This window comes from Camelus bactrianus, chromosome 2, assembly GCF_048773025.1.
Source record: "Camelus bactrianus isolate YW-2024 breed Bactrian camel chromosome 2, ASM4877302v1, whole genome shotgun sequence".
Taxonomy (NCBI): Eukaryota; Metazoa; Chordata; class Mammalia; order Artiodactyla; family Camelidae; genus Camelus; species Camelus bactrianus.
In genome coordinates this window covers 117319559-117340232 of record NC_133540.1, presented here as the reverse complement: position 1 = coordinate 117340232, position 20674 = coordinate 117319559, and the positions used below count along the sequence as shown (strand labels likewise).

At 36.8% G+C, this 20674-nt stretch overlaps 1 protein-coding gene across 1 annotated transcript in view; it reads left to right on the top strand.

Moving 5' to 3' along the window:
- The window catches only part of STIM2 (stromal interaction molecule 2), a 150359-nt gene that overhangs the window by 24935 nt on the left and 104750 nt on the right, over nucleotides 1–20674 (top strand). The window lies entirely within an intron of this gene.

Below are 20674 nucleotides of genomic sequence, written 5' to 3'. Positions count from 1 at the left end.
AAAGCTTTTACTATTCAACAGCATATTCATATAATCGAGAAGACTGTTTGAAAATTTAATTTAAGGCTAATGTATTAATTCAACATACTTATTGAGTACTTTGAGACATTGTTCTGGGCACTGGAGCATGAATAGAATAAAACAAAACAAAACAATGAGTCTACATTTAAATGGGTAAGACATAGTAAAGAAGTAGAGAAATAAATACATATCAAGTTGAGAGGTAATAAACGCTATGAAAGAAAATTAAGTAAGGGGAATAAAGAGTGTCAGGGCAGAGTCTATGTGTGTGTGTGTTGTTTTGTATACAGTGATCAGAGAAGGCATAGGTGACATTTGAGAAGAGGGAAGGAAGACACAGTGATGCGAGTACCCTTAGGTGGAGGGAACAGCAGGTGTTATGGGTCCTGATGTGGATGGAGCATGCTTGGATTTTGGAGAAACTTCCAGGGAGACTCCTGGGCTGGTGTGGATTAAGCAGTGGAGAGAGGCTGGGGAATTAAATTAGAAAAGTAGACAAGGCTGGAATGTACAGGGTCTTGTAGATTGATGTAAGGATATTGGTATTTCTCTGACTGAGATGGGGAGCCACTACTGGGTTTTGAGAAGAGTTGTGACGTGGTGTAACTTGTGTAGTACCGGGATCACTTCAGTGATTTCATTGAGATGAGACTATAGAAGGGCTGTAGTCTCAGGGAGCAGGGAGATTAGTTAGGAGGCTTTTGTTGGTCGGTGGGGGAGAGAATGGTGGAGCTCCGGGGCTAGCAGTGGAGATGGTGGGAGATGTGGTATAGGTGTTCTACACGCAGATACCAAGTCCAGTGAAAGCCTTTCTGTTCTGTTGTCCTGAAAATCAAGTTCATTGTAACATAAACTTTATTGTGATGTGAAAACATAAAAACCTATGCTATATTACATAATTTAAGGAGTTAGGATGTTAGAACAAACTTACTGTAGTTTTTCAAATGCTGGACGTAATGGGATAGCATAAACACTAAACCAAATAGTTGAATTTTTTTTTTTTAACCTCCACGTCCTCAATCCCTTTAAAACAGAGGTTTTACTGTAGTTTTCCCTCTTGCTCTTCTGGTTGATACTGCTTTCATTTATATTGACTTTCTCTTGTTTCTGATTTTTAGCTTTCCTCTTATGTGGTGATATAATTACAAATAAACACCTCATCTGTTTTATTTATCCACACTTTAACCAATTTTCCTTTAGTAGTTTATTAGGTTTTTGACCTTTCTTTCTTAATTTTGTATAAACTTTTCAATTCTCTTAAACGTATATCATTGTCTCTACCTAATTTCAAGTGATTTTGCTTGATTATGTAACTGGATCTTATTTCATTTTGAAAAGGCGGTGGAGAGAACGAATTATTACCTGTGTTCAGCAGATAAATGTACTTAGTAAATACTTAATTTTTAATTTTTGCTTTATTTATTTTGTACTAGTTTGTTGTTACTCGGTTCACTTACCTGTTGCAAACTGTATTCATTATGCCACGTACACATTTAAGAATTTACACATACGCATATTTCAGTAATTATAGTGTGTGGTAAGTGTCCAGGCTTTGCAGTCACACCAGTATGAGTATCTTGGTTCTGCTGCTTGTTAGATTGGCAGGGTATTTAGGCCTCTTGTACCTGTTTGTAAAATGGGAAACACAATGCCTGGCTTCCACGGTTGTGAGTGCCTAATACGGTTCTGGTAGTAGTAATAATAGTCCCTCGAGTATTTATTGTCTCTTTTCCATTTACAAGCCATTAGGTTAATATTTAAAGAGTTAACAGAGATCAAATATATGAAGTATTTCTTTAAATTTTCTTTTAGTTGCTCTCCCTTTGCTTTCTTTCTTCTTTCCCTTTCTTTGTTCTGATCCGTTTGGAAAGAACTACAGAGATACAAATGTAGCCTTATCTGAACTTGTGATAAGCATAATACATCAAATAATGAAGCCTGTTAGGAACTACTTGTGAGATGAGCAGAAGCTGATAACTTGGTTTTTAATAAATGAGACTAGGAGAGGCAGTCAAAGTAATTTCTGCTTGGGTTGAGGTGTTTTTTTTTTTTACATTGCTAATCTAAAATCAGAACAATTGTTATTCAATTATAGCCTTTGAATTGAAAGAAATGGACAAATCTTAATGTTTAAGTTTTCTGCTAATTACAGGAACTGCTGTGGTGCATCTCCCTTTCATTGGCTCCTCCAGTGCTTTCAGGGACTGGGAGCTCACTGGTTCTCTGGCAGCCTTTTCCATTAGGAGACAGCTGTGGTTTATGAGAAATTATCTGTTATAAAGCTGAAATCGTTCAGTACCTTCTATGGTTTCTGGATCTATTCTTCAAATCAAAAAATGGCTGCTTTTTCTCGTAATATCTTTAAGGACTCTATTATATCAATCAGAGTTCTCAAGAAAAACAGAAGGAAAATATGTATCTATAAATAAATTATATTTTAATTACTAATTATTTAAAATTTAAATATTAAAAATAACTAAATAAATTATACATATATGTAAAATTGTAAGAGATTAATTTCAAGGAAATACTTAGAACAATTACAATTTCCATTTCTGTAACTGGTCATGTGGTTGTAGCTGGTCTTTGTGACTGCCTTCTTCCACTACGCATTCCATATTCCCTTTGCTCTCCACAAGCACCTTAGCTAGTTGTGGTTCTTTGCCTGATGAGGTGACCCAAAACATTATTTCTGAAGGGTCTGGCCCATTCGTAGTCCTGCCTGGATTGCGTTGTTACAGTTTTCTGTTGACTTTAATCACAGGGCATGGTGACTAAGTTACCTTAAGGGATCTCCTATATTCCAGACTTACTCTTTCTTACCACCCTTGTGTAATAACAGTCCAGTCTCCTCTTGGTACTCAGAATCCCTCACACCAGTCAGTAAAGTAGTCCCCTTCTTTACCCATTGATACAGAGGGAGGAAGAACTCAAAGTGTTCTTCCCAGTGGCAGTTTTAACTTCCAGTTCACTGTAATCATTTTATCTCCCAGTGGGAGCATTCTTCCCTTTGGAACTAAGACCTATAGACCAGCAGAGCATAAAATCATAAAGTCGTGTGGGCACAGAAAGGAAAACTTTTGCTAATGGATCTCTTGGAGCAGCAGTGAGTGATGCCACTCTCATTTTCACCCTTTGATTCTAGGATCTGTGAATCCTAGCTATGAGAGAAATAGCACTGTATATTGGTTGCTGATTTAGATCATATACAGCTTCCTGGAGAACACTGTGCCAACCCTGCAAGGTAATGCCACCTAACTAGCATTGTAACTAAGTCTTCAAAAAGCCATTCTGTGTTCATAGCAGAACTATGTACAATAGCCAAGACATGGAAGCAACCTAAATGTCCATTGATAAATGATTGGATAAATAATTTATGGAATGTATATATTCCATAATATATATATATATAATGAAATACTACTCAGCCACAAAAAAGAATGAAATAATGCCATTTGTGTCAACATGGGTGGACCTAGAGATTATCATACTAAGTGAAGTAAGCCAGAAAAAGACAAATACCATATATGGTATCACTTATATGTGGAATCTAAAAAAAAAAATGACATAAATGAACTTATATGCAAAACAGAAACAGACTCACCGACATAGAAAACAAACTTATGGTTACCAAAGGGGAAAGGGAGGAGGGAGAGGGATAAATCAGGAGTTTGGGATTAGCAGATAAAAACTACTATATACAAAGTAGGTAAACAACAGGGTCTTACTGTATAGCACAAGGAACTATATTCAATAGCTTGTAATAATCTATAATGAAAAAGACTCTATCTATATCTATGTCTTTAACTGAATCACTGTGCTGTACATCAGAAATTACCACAACATTGTAAATCAACTATACTTCAAAAAAAAAAGAGTCTCTGTTATTGTTCTGTCAACCAGCTTCTTAGGATGATGGGGAACATGTTAAGACAACTGCTCAGTGAATTTCTTGAGCATGAGTCCATTGCTTACTTGTGCTGTGAAGTGAATTCCTTGATCAGAGGCAATAATTCTGTGTCAGATACCATGACGATGGATAAGCCTTCTGTAAATTGGGGATAGTAGGTTTAGCAGAAACATTAGATGCAGCAAAGGCAAATCTGTGTCCACAAAGTCTGTTTCCATAACAAAACCTTTCCTCTTTGTGTTGGAAGCAGTCCAGTGTAATCAACCTGCCACCAGGTAGCTGCCTGATCCCCCTGGGGACGGTGCCGTTTTGGGGACTCATTGTTGATCTCTGATCTCTGCTCCTGGCATATTGGGCACTCTGCAGTGGCTGTGGCAGGTTAGCCATCATGGGCTGAAGTCCCTGTTACTGAGCCCATACATGACCTTCCTTCCTTCCATGACTACTTTGCCATGAGTCCAATAGACAATGGTATTGGTGGCCAAGAGAGAGGCTGATTTGTACGGAACAGGTCATATTATCCACTTGATTATTAAAATCATCCTTTGCTGAGATGACCCTTTGGTGAGCATTTGCATGAACACAGATATTTTCATGTTTTTTGCCCCTTCAGAGAGGCTTATCCATATACCTCCTTCAGATTGCCTTGTCACCAGTTTCCCAATCGTGTCCTTCCAAGTCCCTGATCATCTAGATAGACCATTTGCCACATCCTGTGAGTTGATACGCGGTGGCATCTCTGGCCATTTTTTTCTAAGCAAAATAAACAACCACTCATGCACTGCTTAAGAGTTCTGTCTCCTGAGAGGATTTCCTTTTCCATTACCCTTCAGGAATGTCCTGGAAAGGGCTGCAGTGCTGCAGCCATCCACTTTTGGGTGGTGCCTGCATATTGTGCAGAATCATTTGTAAATGAAGCCCAAGTTTTCTCTTCTTCATTCAACTGATTTAGGAAACTTTCCATGAGGTCATAAATGTGGACTAAGAGAGAGAAGATAATGTAGCAGGGATGAATACCATGGACATTTGGGTCACTTTTTCATATAATTTACTTGTGCCTTCAGGGCCTGTGTGGTCTCGATCTTGTATATACTACCACCATTTGATGGTGGAGTACTGATATGTGTACCTGATCTTATGGCTTCAGGGTCAGACAACACCCAGTTCATGATGGGCAGCTCAGTTCACATGATAACTTAGGGGCCTGTTGTTAAGCATCAGTCTCTACTGAGGCCCAGTAGCAGGCCAAAATCTGTTTCTCAAAAGGAGAGTAGTTATTTGCAGAGAATGGCAGGGCTTTGCCCCAAAATCCTAAGGGTATGTACTGTGGTCAACCTATACAGGCCTGTCAAAGGCTCCAGACAACATCTCTCTCTGTGCCGACCCTTCAGGCATCATTAGATATGCTGGATCACATGGCCCAAGTGTCAGAGCAATCTGAATCATTGCAGAGCCTTCTTCTGGGCCCTACTCAAAACTAGCTTTTTAGGTCTCCTGATGTGATGAATAAGTTTGTGTCATGTGTCAGCCTGGCTAGGCTGTGGTGCCTAGTTGTTCAGTTAAACACTGGTGTAGATGTTGCTGTGAAGGTAATTCATAGATGTGATTAACATTTACAATCAGTTGACTCTTAGTAAGGGAAATTACCCTTGATAATTACCCAATCAGTTGAAGGCCTTACAAGCAAAAACAGATTTCCCAAGAAAGAAGGAACTGTGCCTCAAGATTGTATTTAGAAATCTTGCCTGTGTTTCTAGCCTGCTGGTCTGCTTTACAAATTTTGGACTCTAAAACTGCAATATCAACTCCTAAGTCTGAGTTTCCTGCCCAATAGTCTGTGCTACAGATTTCAAACTTGCCAGCCCCCACAATCGTATGAGCCAATTCCTTAAAATAAATCTCAGTGTGTATTCTCTTTCTTCCCCTGTGTGTGTGAGACACACACACACACACACACACACACACAAAATGTATATATCTCCCACTGATTTTGTATTTTTGAAAAACCCTGACTGATATACTTGGTCAATGGGCTGGAGTACTGAAATACAAAGAAACTCACTGGTTGCTGTCCTTTTTTTGTTGTTTATAGGAGTGACCAAATGCATCTTATTCTTTACCTGAGAAGGGATATCTTGATATGCCCCATACCAATAGACCCCTAGAAATTTCACTTAGGTGAAAGGTCCCTGAATATTTGTCCAATTTTTTTCCTACCCTCTGACATGCAGTTGTCTTACCAATAAGTCTAAAGGAGTTGTAATTTCTTGCTCACTAGATCCAGTTTGAATAGTATCATGAATGTAATGGGTGTGATACTTTGTTCAGGGAAAAGTCTGTCAAGATCCCTGAGAACTAAATTATGCCTGGGATCATAGGTCTGGAGGGTTGATAAACCCCTGAGGTCAGGCAGTGAAGATATATTGCTGAACTTGCCAGCTGAAAACAAACTGCTTCTGGTAGTCTTTATTAAAAAATATTGAGAAAAAAAGCGTTTGCCAGTCTATCTGCATGCTAGGTACAAAAGGATGTGTTAATTTGCTCACACAGTGAATCCACATCTGGTGCAGCAGCTACGATTGGAGTCACCACCTGGTTAAGTTTATGACAATCCACTGTCAATCTCCATCTGTTTTCTTCACCTGCCAAATAGGTGAGTTGAATAGCGATTTGTTCAGAATCACCAACCCACCATTCTTTAAGTCTTTGAAATGGTGGCACAAATCTTTGTAGCCCCTCCATTAATGTGGTATCACTTTTGGCTTAGTATTTTCCAAGTCAGAGGCAGTTTTAGTGGCCTCCACTTAGCCTTTCTTATCCCAATAGGTCTGGAAACCAGTGTAAAGACTCTGCTAGTGGCTGAGTATGTCTGTTGCAATTACAAATTTAGGAACTGGGGAAATAACCATAAGGATGGATTCAGGGGACCCACTGGTCCCACTGTAATATGGACCTGAGCTAAAACCCCATCAATTATCTGATCTCTGTAGTTCCTTACTCTGACACATGGAGCACAATGACATTTTAGGTCTCTTGGAATCAGTTCTGAGCCAGGGTCCAAATATCCCTGAAAAAATTATGTCCTTTTCCCAGTGCATAGTCACCCTAGTAAAAGGGTGTAGATCCATTTGGGGATGGCTGGGACAAAGATTAACAGTATGAAATTTTTGCTGTGTAGGAAGGTCTTTCCTCAAGGGGACCTATCCTCCTGTTCATCCAAGAGGTTCTGAGTCTGTAAACTCGCTCAAGTTTCAGAATTCATTGGGGGGCCTTGACTTTGTTTTGGCAATTCCAGTTAGCCTTGTGTTCACTTGATCTAGAAATCTTTTGCCTGTATAGGTCAAGTAAGAATTTAGTAGACAGCCCTTCTGTTTCTCTTCTAGAGGCACCATGATCAACTAGTGAATGCCATACATAGGTCTCTGAGTCAGACTGTTCTGATAACTGTTTTCACCTTGCTGTCCGTTGTGGTAACCTTGTCCACCTTGTATTTGGTGTTTGAGTTCTGCTCCTTGGCCCCTGCCTTCCCAGGATCCAGTTATCCCCATGGCATTTAAGGATCCTTGTTCAGTGGTAGCAGTTCCCATTGTAATTTCTGACCCGCAGAGAAGAGCATCCACAGAGTTCTTCAATGATGCTGAGGCTCACCTCACACATTTATTTCTGATAGTCCTGGTGAAAGGTATGTCTTCTGGACCCTCCTGGGGTGGGTGAGCAGGTGTTACATGATAAAACTGTTTTAACATTTCTGTTTCTCAGAGCCTATGGATACCACTTGCTGCATTATACCAAGGCAGTTCTGACATTTCAGCTTCATCTCATTGTATCCTTTTGGTTGCTGCTTTATCGAGCCAACGAGTCAAACTACTAGAGCCCTTTCTAACCCCTTGAGCTGCAACACTAAATCTAAAATCTTTGCTTAGTAGTGTCTTATCAGTAAATTCAGCCTCATCCAGCTTTGTTTTGTTCATACTATTCTACATCCATAATATCAAATCTCACACGTATTTCCCAGGTTTCTGTCTTACAAATTGGAAAAATCATGCTGTTCTTTTGAGTTGTAGTACATCTCCCAGGGGTCACACTTTGTATTGCACCTTTTGGGGTCAGCTGGGACTTGTAGTTGTAGGTGTAGAAGCAAAGAATCAGTGTAGGTTCTGAGGAGAATTTAGCTGTGTCTGACAAGGCAACTACCTAAGGGGAGGTCATTACAGATTCTTCATGCAAAGCATAGTTCACCTCAGTGAAGGGTAGAAGGTGTGCTTCTACTTGCAAAGAAGGTCCAGCAAAATTTAGTGATTCAGTGAGATCTGCCCACATGTTTCCATCCCTATTTGCAGGATCCCATTACTTCCTAATCAAATGCCCTTACTATAACAGACAGTATCTTGTGAGGTCAGGAATTCCATTTGTGTTGTAGTTCAGCCACTCACAGGATGGCTCTCTGGATTTAGTTTTCAGATATCTCAGCCCTAAGGCTTCAATAGATAAGGGTTTCAGCGCAGACAGAAGCTTTTCAGGTCACTTACCTAGTGTTTGAGCTGGGCATATGGAGAGCTGGGCTTATCCTTTCATTTCCCCACTTCACTCAGCAGTTAGGGGTCACCAACTCATCTCATTGTAATTATTAGTTTGACAAATGTTCTAAGGTATCAGTTGCATGTTCACCTAAAACCTTGGTTTTTATAAGTATTTGATGAGTCGTATCCAATGGTTATATTGCTGTATCATGGACCACTAGTGCCTTCCATATCTCTTTACTGGAAATGGAGTCATTAGTGCCTTCAAATCTAATCAGAGTAGAGAACCAATTTCATAAACCGCAGGACCGGTTTTGAAAACTCATCTTTAAGCTTCTGTTCCTCTAGAACTACTCTTGGTACTCAAGTCAGTTTCAGTCAGGGTTCTTCAGAGAATCAGAACAAATATATATGTGCACGCGCGCACACACACACACACACACACACACATAAAATACAAGATTGCTTATACTGCCTCTTGAGATTTGTAGGGCAGGCTGAAAGGTCACCTTGACTATTGGTCAAGTGGTAGAACTCCATCAATACCCCCAGAAACTTCCTTCTCCCATGTTCCTTCTTTTTAATCACAGCCTTTCCTACTGCCAAAAATGTCATTATTTCTGTGGTAATAATAATTTCCTTCCTTTTCTTTTTATCTTTACCATTTGTATATATATATATATACTTAATATTACTTAGTTTGTCTTGAAGTTTATAGTAATAGAATCATTGTCTGTACTTGTAGTCTCTCTTGCTCAAGAAAAAGTATGATTTTGTTCATTTTGTTGTATGTACTTCAGCTCATTACTTTTATTGCTGTAGTGTATTCAAGTTTTGAATACTCCAGTTTAGTCAGTTTTTCTATTGAACATTCTGTTTATTTCTAGTGTTGCCTTTTATGAACAATGCTTCTTTGAATATCCCCTTATTGTACATCTGTGTGGATTTCTCAAGGCGATGTCATTAGGATGTTTGCTGGATCAGAAGGTATCATCTTTACTTAGTAATGCCTAATTGTTTGCCAAAAGAGATGTGTCAGTTTACTTTCCTAGAATCACCAATGTTAGTATTAATACACTTAAAAAAATTTCTGTGGTGGGTGTGTAAATGATACCGTTTTGTGCGTTTAATATGCTCATTACTATTGAAATAGAGCATCATTTTGTATTATTGGTTATATGGATTTATTCTTTTGGAAATTGTTCAGGTCTTCTGTCTGTTTTGGGATTGGTCTTTTTTTTCCCCCTCTTATAGTGTTTTTAGAATTCTTTATATTTCTATTCTTTGTTACAAAGTGTTTTTGGAATTCTTTATATTTGTGTCCTTTGATCACGATCACAGTACCTCTTTTCAATTTGTGGCTTGTCTTTTTATTTACTTTATGGTGTGTTAATGTTAGTTCTTAATGTTACTATTGTCAAATTAACCAGGCTCTTTTACTGTTAAGTGCTTTTTGTATCTTAGTTAAGAAATTCTTCCCTACCCTGATGATATTATTCTACATTATCTTCTCAAATCTGTGTAATTTGTATTTCAAATTTAGGTTTTTAATTTGCTAGGAATTGATATTTGTGTGTTTTGTGAGAATTGTGTCTGATTTCCATTTTTATTTTCTGTATATGGATGCTTAGCCAATTCCAGAACCATTTATTCTGCAAGTTTGAATTTTCCTTACCAGTTTGCTTTGTTAATTCTGTCATGTATCAAATGTTTGTATGTGTGTGGATCTGTTTCTGAGCTCTTTATTTTTGCCACTGATTTTTTTTTTGTCTGTTGCTTTGACAATACTCAATGTTTTTAAGTTACTGTTACCTTATAAGACTTAATATTTGGTATAGCAAATTCCTCACTTTTTCTAGACTGGCTATTCTTTGCCCTTTGTATATTCATATACATTTTACAGTCTGCTTGTCCAGCTCTAGGGGAAAAACCTATTGGGAATTTGACTGAAATTGCATTGATTTTTTTTTTCAAATTGATTTGGAGATAGCTGATATCTTTATAACATTGAATATTACAATCTAATAATTTGGTATATATTTCTATTTGATGGCTCTCGTAAAGTTTTATAATTTTTTTCCCTAAAGGTCTTGCTCACTGTTTTTATATATTCCTAGGTGCTTTATGATCCCCCTTTCTTTAAAAAAAAAAAAAACCTAGTATCTTTATTTTTAAAATAAAATCATCAATTCCCATGCTTTAGGATTATCATGGATTCATGATTGTCTTGAGAATTTTTTGTACCTCAGGAAGTATGAAATTATAAATACTCTCTTTTTATGAAATTTTTTAGCATGGCTAGGAAAAGGCAAGAGTTAGGCCTTAAGTTGGGTTTTGAAAACCCTATATGGATAAGAAATATGAAAAACAGGAATTTGATTCTGACCAGATTTTATCAGTTCTAAGTCTCCATCTTACTCTTGTTTTTTATGAGGGCTAGCTAGAGTTGCAATCCCAACCTATGGAACTCTTTGGATAGTTGGTTCTTATGAAACTTTCAGCCAGAACATGAGGGCCTAACATTCAGACAGATTTTGAATTAGTTTGAAAAAGTAGGTGAATCTATTTTTGGCTTTATACACTACCCCAGGGTCATTTTCTTGTAAGCATGTTTGAGGAGTAATCATCAAATTCATTGTATTAGTTATATTTATTGCTGCATTATATATTCCACAAACTCAGCAACTTAAAACATCATACATTTATTATCTTAGAGTTTTTATTGGTCAAATGTCTTGCCATGGCTTAATTGGGTTCTCTTCTCAGAGTTTCCCAGGACTGAAGTCAAGGTGTTGTTTGGGCTGCATTCTCATGTGGAGCTTGGAGTCCTCTTCCAAGCTCATTCAGATTATTGGCAGAATTTAGTTCCTTGTGGTTATAGTACTGAGGTCTTTGATCTCTTGATGTCTTTTGGCCAGCTGTTGCTCTTTCCACAACATGGCAGTTTGCTCCTTTTAGGCCAGCAAGTGAATCTCTCTTACACTTTGTGTCTCTTTGATCTTTTTTATGGATTTTTTAAATGAGTGAGGTTATTCTCACCCATAATAGATTCTCTTTTGATTAACTCTGTGAAGTCAGAGTCAACTGATTAGGAACCTTAATGACATCTGCAAAATCCTTTCTGCCATGTAATGTAACATTATCACAATAGTGAGATCCTGTCATATTCACAAATCCTCACATTCAAGAGAAGTGGATTATATAGGGTTTATACACCAGTGAGCAGGAATCTTGGGAGACATCTTAGAATTCTGCCTACCACATTCTGATCCACACAAGAAAATTTTAGTTTCTTATGCCAAATGATACCTTGATTCCTTTTAAAACCTGGATTGATTTTTTTTTTCAGTGCTTTTGTTTTGAACTAACTATAGACTTACAAGAAGTTGCAAAACTTTTACAAAGAGGTACTATATCCTCATCCTGGTATTGAATCTTCCAATCTAAAAATTGAAAGTTTTCCCCAATGGTGACATCTTAAATATAAATTTGGTATATTATCAAATCCAGGAAATTGGTATCATATAATACAGTTAAGTAAACTACAGACTTTAACTATACCAGTTTTTATATGCATTAATTTTTAAATTTTGAAGTGTCTTTGGGTATAATCCTATGTCTAGATTCATATAACCACCACATTCAAGACATAGAACTGCCCTGTCATCACAGAAGAATTTCTTTGGGCTCCCCCCATATAGTAACACACTACTCCTGAATTCCTGTCAGCCACTGTTCTGTTCTCTATACTTTTGCCATTATGAGAATGTTATATACATGGAATTTTAGATTATGTAACTGTTCTGAGGTTGACCCTTTTCACTTAGCATAATGCCCTTAAAATTCATTCAGATTGCTGGACTTATCAATAGTTGGTTCATTTTTATTGCTGAGTAATATTCCACTGTATGGATGTACCACAGTTTGTTTAGCTATTCCCTCATTGAAGGAAACTTGTGTTGTTTCTAGTTTGGACCTATAACAAATAAAATTCCTGTAAACATTCATGTTTGGGGTTTTGTGTGAACATGCTTCCATTTCTCTACAATAAATGTTCAGGAATGCAGTTGATTTGGCCATATGGTAAATATATGTTTAACTTTTTAAGAAACTACCAGACCGATTTCCAGAGTGGCTGTACCATTTTACTTTCTTACCAGCAAAGGATGAGTGGTACAATTTCCCTGCATCCTTGCCAGCATTTAGTTCTGTTGGTATTTTTTATTTTGACCATAAATTCTAAATAAGAGATGTTTGGTAGTATCTCATTGTGATTTTAATTTGCATTTTTAATTGCTTGCTTTTGTTTTTTCATTTGTTTTTGTTTTGGCTGTATACCCAAGAGTGGAATTGCTGAGTTATATGGTAGTTCTATTTTAGTTTTTTAAATAACCTCCATACTGTTTTCCATAGTGGCTACACCAATTTACATTCCCACCAACAGTGTACAAGGATTCCCTTTTCTCCACATCCTTGCTAACGTTTGTTATTTGTGTTCTTTTTGATGATAGCCATTCTGACAGGTATGAGGTGATATCTCATTATGGTTTTAATTTGCATTTCTCTAATAATTACTGTTGTCGAGCAGCTTTTCATGTGCTTGTTGGTCATCTGTAAGTCTTCTTTGGAAAAATGTCTATTCAGGTCTTCTGCCCAGTTTTTAATTGGGTTGTTTGGTTTTTTTGATAGTGAGTTATATGAACTGTTTATATCTGTTGGATAATAACTACTTACCAGTCATATCATTGGCAAATATTTTCTACCGTTTAGTAGGTTGTCTTTTTGTTTTGTTGGTGGTTTCCTTTGCTGGGCAAAAGCTTTTAAGTTCAATTAGGAACCACTGTTTATTTTTGGTTTTATTTCCTTTGCTTTAGGAGACAGATCTAAAAATTATTGCTACAATTTATGTCAGAGAGTGTTATGCCTTTGCTTTTTTCTATGACTGTTATGGTTCCTGGTCTTACACATTGGTCTTTAATCCATTTTGAGTTTATTTTTGTATATGGTGTTAGAGAATGTTCTGATTTTATTCTTTTACATGTTGCTGTCCAGTTTTCCCAACACCACGTATTGGAGAGACTATCTTTTCTCCATTGTATATTCTTGCCTCCTTTGTTGTAGATTAATAGACCAAAAGTGTGCGGGTGTATTTCTGGGCTCTCTATCCTATTTTATTGATTTTCTGTGTGTCTGTTTTTGTGCCGGTACTGTACTGTTTAGATGACTGCAGTTTATAGTATAGTTTGACGTCAGGGAACATGATTACTCTAGCTCTATTCTTCTTTCTCAAGATTGTTTTATCTATTCGAGGTCTTCTATGTTTCCATATACATTTTAAAGTTATTTGTTCTAATTCTGTCAAAAATGCCCTTGGTATTTTGATAGAGATTGCATTGAATCTGTAGACTGCCTTGGATAGTATGCTTATTGTAACAATACTGATTCCTCCAATTATTGAACGCAGTGTATTTTTCCATCTGTTTGTTTCATCTTCAATTTCTTTCATCAGTGTCTTACAGTTTTTTGAGTACAAGTCTTTTACCTCCTTAGGTATGTTTATTCCTAGATACTTTATTCTTTGTGGTGTGATGGTAAATAAGGTTGTTTCCTTAGTTTTTCTTTCTGATAGTTCATTGTTAATGTATACAAGTACAACTGATTTCTGTATATTAATCTTGTATCCTGCAACTTTACCAAATTCATTGATGAACTCTGGTAGTTTTCTGGTGGCATTTTTAGGACTTTCTATGTATACTATCATGTCACCGGCAAATGGTGACAGTTTTACTTCTTTCTTTCCAATTTGGGTTCCTTTTATTTCTTTTTCTTGTCTGATTATTGTGGCTAGGACTTCCAATATTACGTTGAATAAATGTGATGAGAGTGGGCATCCTTGTCATATTCCTGATCTTACAGGAAATACTTCCAGATTTTTACCACTGAGTCTAATGAGTCTGATGTTAGCTGTGGGTTTGTCATATATGGCCTTGTTTATGTTGAGGTATGTTCCTTCTGTGCTCACCTTCTGGATGGTTTTTATCATAAATGGATGTTGGATTTTGTCAAAAGCTTTTTATTTATATATTGAGATGATTTTTGTTGTTTGTCATATGGTTTTTGTTTTTCACTTTGTTAACGTGGTCTGTCACATTGATTAATTGCAGATATTGAAAAATCCTTGCATTCCTGGTATAAATCCTGCTTGACTGCTTGACAACGGCATATGATCCTTTTAATGTATTATTGGATTCAGTTTGCTAATGTTTTGTTGAGGATTTTTGCATCTATGTTCATCAATGATATTGGCCTGTAATTTTCTTTTTTGTGATATTTTTGTGTGGTTTTGGTTAGAAGGAACCTTTGTGATATGGTTGAATCCCTCCATTTTACAGGAGATAAAAGCCATTAGTGTATGGATAGAGTTGTCTGCACAACCCAGGCTTCCTGTTTCCCAAATCACTGGCTTTTCTTATTTTGCCTTCCTTCAGATAAAATACTGGGTACTTAAGAGAAACTTACTTCTTTAGGCGCGTAGTTGAGTGTACCATTCCCAAGAGTTTAGGTAGAAAAGTACAAGTGATATTAGGGAGAAGGAATTTTAAGACTTCAGTTTCTTAAATTACCAGTAATTAAAACTGCAGTCAGAGTTGTTATTGATTTTTTTTTTCTCCTCCAGAAGTTAGACAAAGAGACCCTTGTTACACTTTTCAGGGATTAAAATTTATGTAATACAGTAAGAAGTAAGGCCCTGTTTGGTTTCTGCATAACTTTGTACTTGAAATTCAGTTGAAATTTTACTTTAAAAAGCATTACTTTAGTATAATTCTAGTAAAATTTAACTTTATATGTAATATGAAAACTTTCAAACTGTGTAAGAGGTAGTTCCTTGAAATCTGTCTACTTAAGTCCTTATTCTCACTAAATATAGTCTTGAACAAAATTGTTTCCTTCAAATTTTTGAGTTGATACTGATAGTGGGAAGGGTTGTTATTTGAGTTTTGAAGATTCAATATATTGTATCATTTTTGTGGTGTCTTTTCCCCGGGAGGGGCTTCTTCCTCTCTTGCTCACTGCTGGGGTGTGCTGGAGACCCCAGACTGGACCCCACTCCTCCCCTCAGCGCTGCCTCCTCTCCCCCTTCTCCTTCGTTAGGTATAGCATGTATTTCAGTTGCTAATACTCACCTCCAGTTCCTGTTGTCTGCTCTCATTTAAGAATTTTCTCTTTCCTTCCTTTCTTACCCTTCCTTTCCCAGGAAGTTTATTCCTTGTCAAATGATGAGACACATAGGGACATACTAAAGGGAGGAGCCCAGGTTTGTGGAGGTAATTTTAAAATCCCAAATGTCTTTGTAGAAAATACATGTCCATATTTTAAGTGAATTTATAAAAATTTTACTTAAGTCATTTTGATCGTGCTTGTATATTTTTTAAAGGTAATACCATTAGATGTTAGATTTGTCAATAGTTACTTTGAATAAAAAGTTTCTAGAAACTGAGGCTGTGCTGTTTTTGTTTAAATGCTAATTTCTATGAGGATTTAATAAAGGTTTATATAAAATTATAATTTTGGTTGAGTTAAAGTTGAAGGTCACATTTAGCATGGCTTGTGAGTTTTTTGCTCTGAAAAACAGAACATTTTATTTAAATAAAACTCATTATATATATTCTCATCACAAAGATGGGGCTTATACCTTCCTTAGAGATGGTTCGGTTCCTTTATATAATAAATATTAATTTCTTTTTAGGTTTTATGGGTGTTGTTAGCAGCACTATAGTTCTACAGTTTTTCTAAAACCATGTATTATTTTTTACTTATGTTTTTCAGTGCTATTTATAAGAACTCTTGAGGGGGGAATATTTTATGCTATTTTGTAGCTGGGGAAACTAAGAACTAATGATATTAAGAGGTTTGCTGAAGGTTACATGGTTAGTAAGTAATGAAATTGAAATTAGAGCTCATTTCTGATGTCAAAGTTGGTGGTGCTGTGATTGTTTAGGGAAAGTATGGGTTGATAGACAATTACTTGTGATTATAATACAGTAAGAGCAGGAAATAGGATATATTTAACTGTTAAGAGGTCAGGAAGGCTTTAGAGAGGGGGTTAATCACTAGTGAAGTGATTCTTCAGGGACCAGAATGTGCCTTGTATTTTGTGCTGTGGATACTGGGTTTTATTCTTTGGGATATTGGGAAATACTGAAGGATTTCAGCAAGAGGGATGATGTGACTGACCATCTTCATATTATTCTAAAGAGGCCATAAAAGGGGGTACATTTGTAGCATGGTGGTACTAGAGATAGGGAGACCATTACAGGAAGGCCGGGGTGGGGGGCAGTGATGAGGTTATCTCTGATGGCAGTGGTGGAGAGGGAACTGGATTTGAGCTTTTAATAATCAGACAACATACTGATGTTGTTCCTCTCAGTCAAAAATAAAGCTGAAAGTTTGTGTTTAGAAAACTGACTCGGTTCTGACCATCTTCAGATTGCTGATCTGTAAAGAGCTTTGCTCTTAATTGTTAAAGAGTATAGCTATGTTTAGGATAGAAATCATGTCTTTTAGGGATAAAGCTGTTTCTTTAATGAAAGCTTAATTTATGCCTGGATTATGGTAATAATGTCAATAAGACTTTTCAGTATAGGATCTACCCAGTCATATCATTTCAGGAAGCAAAGCTAACTTTACTTAAAATGATCAGTACTGTTTTATGAATGACTTCTTTCATTCCATTCCAGATCATTCTAAATCATTTCTTAGAAATTTCTGATTGAGTTCTGTAGGCAGGAAGAATGCAGTAATTGTAATTCTTTTTGACAACATGTCCTTCTAGGCCACATTCTATCTACTTGATGCCACCCTGCATCTTGTCTTTTCCTCATATCCTGAAATAGAAGGGACCTATTGCAGTGTTCCAATCTGCTATGTAGTAGGTGGAGTTTTCTTGGGTTGTGTGTGGAAGAACAGTCTTCCTGTTGTTAATTGTGCCCAAAAAAAGGTTATAATAATATGAGTTTAGTTTTTAGTTTCTAATTATTCAGAAGTTTAGTTTAGATATCTATGTGTATCTTTCTCTAAAATTAAAAAATACAAAGGAAAATGGTACATAGTTTTATGCTTGGTAATGAATAAGGTCTTTTTCTGGTTGATGACATCCTGTTTAATGGAGGCTGCATACCATAGTGGAATGAATGAGAGTTCTAGGCATTAGTAAAACTTGTCTTGTAATATTTTTGTAATCTTCCCCTTTCTAGCTCACCCTGTTAGTACAACCTTAGTTTAGACACTGTGGCTTGGGATAATAAAATAACTTCTCTCTCTTTCTCTGGTCTGTTGTCCTCAAATCCACCCTCTGCAGCTACCCGAATATTCTAACACAAATCTGACACCATCCTACTCATGTCTCTATGAGTCTGTTATTGCTAATGGGTTCTGCTAAATGCTTGCAGTTGTGGTATAGCCAGGGTGGCTCCTTGAATGTTTAATTTCCATGAAGTCTTGCTAGCTCGACAGTTTTACACACACACACACACAGGTACTTGATTTTTGTAAAATATTTTAATGCATTCATTTCTTTGTATGCTTCAAGTACTATTTTACTTTTTAAATTACTTCTTCATAGTATTTATTGAAATACCTGATACAGGTAGATGTTAATTGAGACAGAAGTATAAAATTATGAAAAAATAGAAAATAGGACACATAACTGGGAGTAAATAAAAAAGTGGCACAGATCTCTGTCAGCCATGTTCATAATTCTTAAAAGCCAAACTTAGCTGAGGCCTTCAAGAAGTGCTAAGAATAATAAAAGACATTTTGAACATTATGTTTGGATAAAAACAAGGAAGGTAGCAGATTATTTCTGATCCTGTAATGATAATAGATGACAGTAGGAAGTCAAACTCTTCACCACCCATTTGACTCTCTCTTTTGTTAGGAAAGTAATTGATTGAAAATGGTGGATCCAAGTTATTTTGAGAGAAGGATGAGAAAGGAACTAACTGTTCTCGGTAGCCAGGATATTTTCACTCTAGCGTCTAAAAACAACTTTAATAATCCTGTTTTCATGATCTCTTAGCAATCTTGGAGACCAAGAATAGTATGGGAAGGCTGGCCGTTTTTCATAAAAACATTTTTTGAGGCATAATTGACATATAATAAGTGATTTCTATTTAAAGTGTACAGTTTGATAAGTGTTGGTGTACATACATACAGTGAAACCGTTGCCACAGTCAAGATAACGAACATAGCCATGATCCCTCAAAAGTTTCCGCATGCCCCCTTGGAAGAGTAGACTGAGAAAAATCAGTCAGTGGGGAGGAGGACAAGAATATTATGTTGTCCTGGAAATTGGATAAAGAAGAGAATGATCAACTGTGACAGATGCTTACTGATAGTCCAAGGACCATGAGAAAGGAGAATTGGCTGTTGGATTTAGTAATGTAGAGGGCACTGGGGGTTTTGACCAGGATGATTTTGGTGAAGTGGTGAGAGCACAAGCCTGAATGGAGTATATTTTAGCAGAGAAAAGGAGGAGAGAAATTCGAGATGGTAAGTTAGTGATGTTTTCGAGGAGATTTTCTACAAAGGGAAGTAGTGAAGTGGAGTTCAGTGTTTTGCCCTTTTTTTTAAGGATGGGGAAAGGCATGTTTATATTCTGATGCCAGTGATCCGTTGAGAGCGACATGTTAAGATTGAGTACTTTGAGGAGTGCTCTTGAGGGGCTCAGTGGGATGAAATTTAATTCACGAGTGTAGGGATTGGCATTACAGAGAAACTGGGATAATTCATGTCTGTCAGTAGGTCAAACATACAGTATGAGGTGTTGACCCTGGGAGGTAGTTTGATGGGTCATGAGAGTTTATGGAAGTTTTCCTTCCAGTTGTTTAATTAAAATTTTTTTTTTCTTTCAGTGAAACATAGGAAGCAAAGTCATTGCCTTGAATAAAGATGGGGAGAAGGCACTGAGAGTTGCAGATCAAGAAGGTGTGAAATAGAGGAGAGAGTGAGTAGGCCAGGGAGTTAGTTACAGTGTGATTGCCTGGCAACATTAGGGTGCATTTGAGGTCTGTAGTTACGGATTTCAGGCATCGTGATGAGCTGTGTTTGGAGCATAGGTGTAAATGCACAGTAGGTGGAGAATTAGATTTGTTTCAGGATTATGGCTTTGCTAACCAAGGATAATAAAGTGAGAGAATGGTAAGGGAGTTAAGGGTGTTTGCGAGGGAGTGATTACAATGAGTGGCTGTGGATTTAACTATAAAAGGAGGGGAGGGAAGACATTAAAGGGTGAGAAACAGTAACCCATGCAGGAGATGGGCAGAGTTTACATAGTGTTTCGAAGGTAGAAACAACATTTCCTGAGATTGGATGTAATGTGTGTGAGAGCGGTCTTCAAGAATGACCTTAGAATTTTTGATGCTTTAGCAGTTGTAAGAATGGAGTTGCTGTCAGCTGAAGTGCTTGGTACTTTGTCATATTCAATGAATTGGTTACATTTAGTTGATGTGATTGTTCCACATAAAAATAAAATTTTCTAGTGTAATTAAAGATAGGCAAATATAAATATAAACCAGCTTAACCCATGAGCACTCGTTACATTTCTGTATTGATTCAGTCACTCAGCACATACTTACTGCGTATTTGCTGTTTCAGGTGATGTTCTAGGTGATGGGAATGTAGCACAGAGTATTCTTTTGAATATTTTTAAAACTAGGAAGTCTTTCTCTTTTGACAGATTGTGGGATAAAGGGAAAAATAAACTTCTTTGGATTTGGACAGACCTGGGATGAATTTCAACAAAATGATTAAAATTTTTGACCATGGGCAAATTACTTCACAGATGAGAGTCTTGGCTTGTGTATTGTGAGAAGCAGCAGCATGATTTCAACTTGCGAGGATTGTTGAGAGAAGTAGAATTAGGTAATCAAGCAGAGCACCTGGCATATGCTGCCTGATAAATACTCTTACTCCCTCTTTATCTTCTCTCTTTGTATTTTAGAGTGTATTTGGTTTGGGGAGCAGCCAAAAGATACTAGAGTTGATTCTAATTAAAAACTATTGTTTTTGATATCTGTTGAAGTAATAGTAATATAATAGGAAGAGTAGATTGCAGGAGACTTGGCATTGAATTCCTACTGTGCTCTTTATTAGTTAATTTCCTTGGGCACCTAACCTTTCTGGATAATAGTAAAAGGTATCTATTGAGTGTTGTTTATGGTGT